Source organism: Ranitomeya variabilis, chromosome 4 (assembly GCF_051348905.1).
Source record: "Ranitomeya variabilis isolate aRanVar5 chromosome 4, aRanVar5.hap1, whole genome shotgun sequence".
NCBI classification, from domain to species: domain Eukaryota; kingdom Metazoa; phylum Chordata; class Amphibia; order Anura; family Dendrobatidae; genus Ranitomeya; species Ranitomeya variabilis.
Genome location: NC_135235.1, coordinates 663,734,026 through 663,739,349, shown reverse-complemented (window position 1 = coordinate 663,739,349; position 5,324 = coordinate 663,734,026). Strand labels below are relative to the sequence as shown.

Sequence of the window (5,324 nt, the reverse complement as noted above, 5' to 3'; positions counted from 1 at the left end):
ATTAAACCTTTGATTATCCCATTAGAAGAAATGATTGCAATAACAAAGCTATTGTGTTTTCATTTTCCAAAGAAAAACCTATTGTTACTCCAGCAAAAAGGATACGTTTTGGAGCACTACCTGTAAAATAGCCATGTCTGCTTCCATGTACAATGACTGTGTCTATTGCAGTGTGCTATTAAACAGTCTGTTGGTTACCATCAGCTACCATCCATTTACCCACAATATATGCTAAAGAGAACCTGTTGCCACAAAAAATGCTACAAACCTAAAATAAAAACAAAATAAGCAAATACCCTGCAGTAAATAAATAGCAATAGTGCATGAAAATAACATATAGTATGTAGCAAAATTTTGATAAAAAAAAAACATAAAAGCCATTACTCCACGTCGTAGTGACACTCATCTCTTTAGGTTTTTGTTTCAGGTTTTTGCGCTCTGTGCAAATAAAGGCATGGCCTTCCAATTCTTTGAGCTGGACATTACATTTATATAGCTTCCCATGGCTGGGTGTCCATTGGTTGGGGACTTGGTCCTGCTCAGCTCTAATTCACATACGGTGAGGTTTTAATACTGGTGGTTAGGACCATCCCGAATAGGGTCACCTTGACGTGGTAGGATGGCTTTTTTTTTTTTTATCAAAATTATGTTAACCAAGTACCCTATGTTATTTTTATGCACTATTGCTAATTATTTACTTACTGCAGGGTATTTGCTCATTTTGTTTTTATCTTAGGTTTTGACTGTTTAGTGGTCAGTGTGAATATGCGCCTACACATTTCATGCATAACATATTCTAGTTCATCTCTTTAGGTTTTAGCATTTACATTTTGTCTGGCTAGCTTAATAGAGCAGCGGATGCAGGGAGAAAATTAATTCTTATTCTCCCTGCAGCCACTGCTTCCAGTCATCAGGCAGGTGCAAAGGGCAGCGAATAGTCACCATTTACTAGACAGTGAATGATTATTCTTCTGCAATTTGACAGCCAGCTGCATGCTACAGAGCAGGTAACTAGTGAGCGATAACTGTAACAGCACCTTGCACTGCTCGGATGACTAGAAGCAGAGGCTGTAGGGAGAATAAAACGTAATTTTCTCCCTGCAGCTGGTCAATTAAGGATGCCAGACAATATTTAAGTGCTATTTACCAGCAGAATAAAACTATATCTGTAGGTAAATGGGATTTTTGGGTGCAAAATTTTCATTTCTAGGTCAATATACTATTTCGGTTTGGGCATTAAAAGCGCTTGAAAGATTTTAGAGTTCTAGGTGACCTCAGAGTGTTTAAACATATTTTCAGAAAAATATTGGAGGTTTAGAATTTTGAAAAGTTCGGCGAAGCTGGCAAATTTGAATTTCAAAAGAATCTCTCTTCCCTAGAATCAAATGTACATTACTAAACTCAACCCAGCTCAATCCAGACTCCAGAGCATTATACACATACATAAAATACATTTAAAAAAAATCAAACTCATCAAAGCCAAGCCACTCAACTTCTTTGATCATGGTCTTCCGTTAACCATTTTGGCCTCTTCCGGCTCCCAGCATCTTTGGCATCTCCTGTGCTGACAAGGTTGCAAAGTCATGATGTCACTGCATAAATAAGAACAGGAGACACCAGAGATGCCAAGTGCCAGAGGATGTCAAAAATATTTCAGTGAAGTTCAACTGAAGGATGAGAAAAGCTAAAGAACCACCATAATGCATGATCCAGTCTGTCCTAGAAGAGCTAATTCCCCACCCTACCCTAAATTTTTTATAGTGAACCAAATATGCAGACAAACTTTACACATTTACATAAACTTCTGATATTTTCTACTAATAAAGCATTTAAACCTTTTTTTTACTCAATGGTTATTCCTGTTTCCAAGTCCTGAGGTCAGCTGTTCTACAGATTAATAGTTCTCAAGGTAAAAGTGTGTCTCCTCCGGAGACTGAACCTTTTTTTCTCCAGGTGGAGGGAGTGCCTCCTTGTCTTTTGCGGGGACTTTACATAAAATAACTTTCAACCTCTTACATTCAGTAGCAATTTATCTGCAGAAAGCAGATCATACCCAATGAAAAGTCAACTCACTGCTCAAGGAACCCAAATCCTTTTGCTCGGCACCAAGACTTAAGCCATGCATTTAGCTCCCGAAGATCCCACTGTCTCTCTTATGTTGTGTACTAGATGGTGGCCCGATTCTAATGCATCGGGTATTCTAGAATATGTATGTATTACACAACATAGCAGCCACATAGTATATAGCACAGGCCACGTAGTATATAGGAGCCATGTAGTATATAGCAGACGAATACTACGTGGCTGCTATATACATACATACATATTGTAGAATACCTGATGCGTTAATACAGGCCACGCAATATATAACAGTGGCCACGCAGTATATAACACAGCCCAAATAGTATATAACAGTCCACGCAGTATATAGCAGTCACGCAGTATATAACACAGGCGACGTAGTATATAACACAGGCTATGCAGTATATAACAGTAGCCACGTAATATATAGCACAGGCCACGCAGTACATAATACTGCCTACGTAGTATATAACACTAGCCACGTAGTATATAGCAGCCACGTGGTATATAACGCAGCCCACGTGGTATATAACACTGCCCACATGGTATATAACACTGCCCACGTAGTATATAACACTGCCCACATATATAGCAGTCCACACGGTATATAACTCAGCCCACGTGGTATATAACACTGCCCATGCGGTATATAACACTGCCCACGTGGTATATAACACAGCCCACATAGTATATAACACTGGCCACGTAGTTTATAGCAGCCACGCTGTATATAACGCAGCCCACGCGCTATATAGCACTGCCCACGTAGTATATAGCAGTGTGGGCACATATTCGTGTTAAAAAAAAGATAATTAAAACAAAAAATAGTTATATACTCACCCCCTGGGATCCAGCGAAGCTGTCCCTATGCGCGCGGCTGCCGCCATCTTCCATTCCCAGGATGCATTGCGAAATTACCCAGAAGACTTAGCGGTCTCGCGAGACCACTAAGTCTTCTGGGTAATTTCGCAAAGCATCTCTGGTAACGGAAGATGGCGGCAGCCGCGAGCGCATCGTCGGACTACGGAGGGTGAGTATAGCAGGTTTCTTTTATTATTTTTAACATTAGATCTTTTTACTATTGATGCTGCATAGGTGCGTCTTCACGTTCTGCCTTTCCAGCGTCCTGTCCGGAACGACCCTCCGCCAGCTACGATCCTCTTCTCCCGGGAGCGTTCTGTCTGGAACGCCATACTCAGTATACTGCAGGCGTCTTCATCGGTTCTTTTCTTGCTCATCAACGGTATGAAATATCTTCGAGTTGTTCTTTGTTTTTTTCTGTGTATAGTTATGGCTATGCATCAATGCTTATCTATGTACTAGGTTAAATGATGTATAAAACATCTCTGGCAGCCATCTTGTGCATCTGGCAAGCGGACGCACAAGATGGAGGCACTTTAGGATGCGGTTAGCAAACTCTTTTGCGCTGGCTGCCATTTTGAGCGCACACTATATGGAAAGGTAAACCAACTCTTTTGTGTCTGCCTTGGCTTGGCTGGCCCTGGCCTGCTCCGCTAGTTAATTAAATCAGCACACAACATAACGGTAATATAAAACATTTACTTTTTACAACTATAAAAAAAATTAACCAAAAAAAAATAAAGCAAAATCTCCCACGGCGGTGGGCCAAAAGATGACGCAGCGTGCGCCCCTGCTGCTTTATTTGCTGCGACAGGTCTGTTGTGGCCTCCAGCAGTCGCGCAGAAGTTTCTCCAGCCGCTTCTGCCTAGACAGCAGCTCTTTCACGGTGGGCGTTTCTGTGGATAGAAGAGGTCGGAGAACAGACGGTAATTACGCTGCAAATACGGCATGTGTGAACATACCCTGAGATTTACTACACACTCAATTTGGTCCTGTCACAGAGGGCGACATTTTTTTTCTCGCTGTCAAATGTGACATCCCACCGATAACCCCTCCCACTGTCTGTATACTTACGGAGAAGGGACGCCGGTTGCTCATCCCCGGAAGAGCTGCTGACCTCCCAACCCCTTGCTTGTGCCGCACCGACTAAGGAAGCAAATACATATCTGGTTAACAATTGAACACGCTGTGGGGAACCGCTCGCAGTTTTGGTCACTTACCAATTGATCCACTGCTCTCTGCCTCTGGGGAGAACACCGCCAACCCGGGGGAAGAAGGCGAGTGGCGGAAGGGAGGTGTTGTGGATGCTTAAGGGGTGCTACTGCGCCTGGTCCTAACTGCATCTGTAATGTATACAGTATTTCAGCTCCCCTCTAATGTCCCGTATGCAGTAATAAAATCGCAATGAATGATGGTTAACATACGTGACGGCCTGAGCTGTGGGCTGCCGCTGGTGGCGGATGAAGGGCCAGTGCTGGCAGGTGACGACCCCTCTTGCCGGCGCCGTCTCTCTACACAAAAATTAAAGAACCGCAATGTTTAGACACCAAAAGTACAGGGCTCCAGACTAAAAAAAAATACCTAGGCGCCATTGGCGGCAAAAGTTAGGAGCCAAATGAAATTTTGAGTCGCCAAATGGATTCCCCCCTCCCGGCAGCGTGCGTCTCCCGATTCCCCCATACTGGTACTTGCCACGCCTTATCTCCGCCCGCAACACTGCCAGATGCTTGTACCGCAGGTCAGCCCACTTCTTGCGTGTGTATACGGACAAAAATTCATAGAAAATTGTGGCCCGCAAAACTAATGGTAAACGAAGGCCCACCCAAAAAAACGGCACTGTGAACGCATGAAGTGCTTAGGAAAAAGAAGTCTCTATCGTTTTCAGTCCAAGAACACTACAGATGTTGATAGTAGGTGTCCATCTCGCTGTACTGGTGTGTGGGCGTAGAAGGTCCTTGCGAAAAGTCACCAAAAGAAGGGGGTGCAGGTGGTGGCCGGAACTGGAAATGATGTGGGGCCGGTCTGCGGACAGGAGTGCTGTGCATGGGCTCTTGCTGGTGTCCCCAAGAAAACTGGCCACTGGGCTGACGGTCGCTGCTGGTCAACGTTGTTGTCTCAGTCAGTTTGCCTGCGGCTGCCGCGTTGAAAACCTCGAACATCACTCTCTCCGCGTGCATTCACTGGGTAATGTCCAATCTATTAAAGCGTTCCGCAACGAAGGATGGGAATCCAGTGAGCTGGGTTGTGGCATGCTGGCTCATTATGTTGCTGGCCAGTGCCAGGAGATCGACAGGTGTGCCCGCAGTCGCCTTTCTTTTGCGAGATGGCCGCTGTGGACATGTCTGCTCTTCGACACACGAGCTTATGGAGGACTGAGGGGT

General features: G+C 44.3%; 1 long non-coding RNA gene across 1 annotated transcript; it reads right to left on the bottom strand.

Annotated features, from left to right (window-relative positions):
• Positions 1-3,440: 3,440 nt before the first annotated feature.
• LOC143766234 (uncharacterized) lies at positions 3,441-4,632 on the bottom strand. The gene is made up of 4 exons (XR_013213549.1): positions 4,368-4,632; positions 4,164-4,286; positions 4,018-4,089; positions 3,441-3,839 (listed from the first exon to the last, which is right to left on the bottom strand). It is a non-coding gene; the product is annotated as an uncharacterized LOC143766234 (long non-coding RNA).
• Between the last annotated feature and the right edge of the window lie 692 nt (positions 4,633-5,324).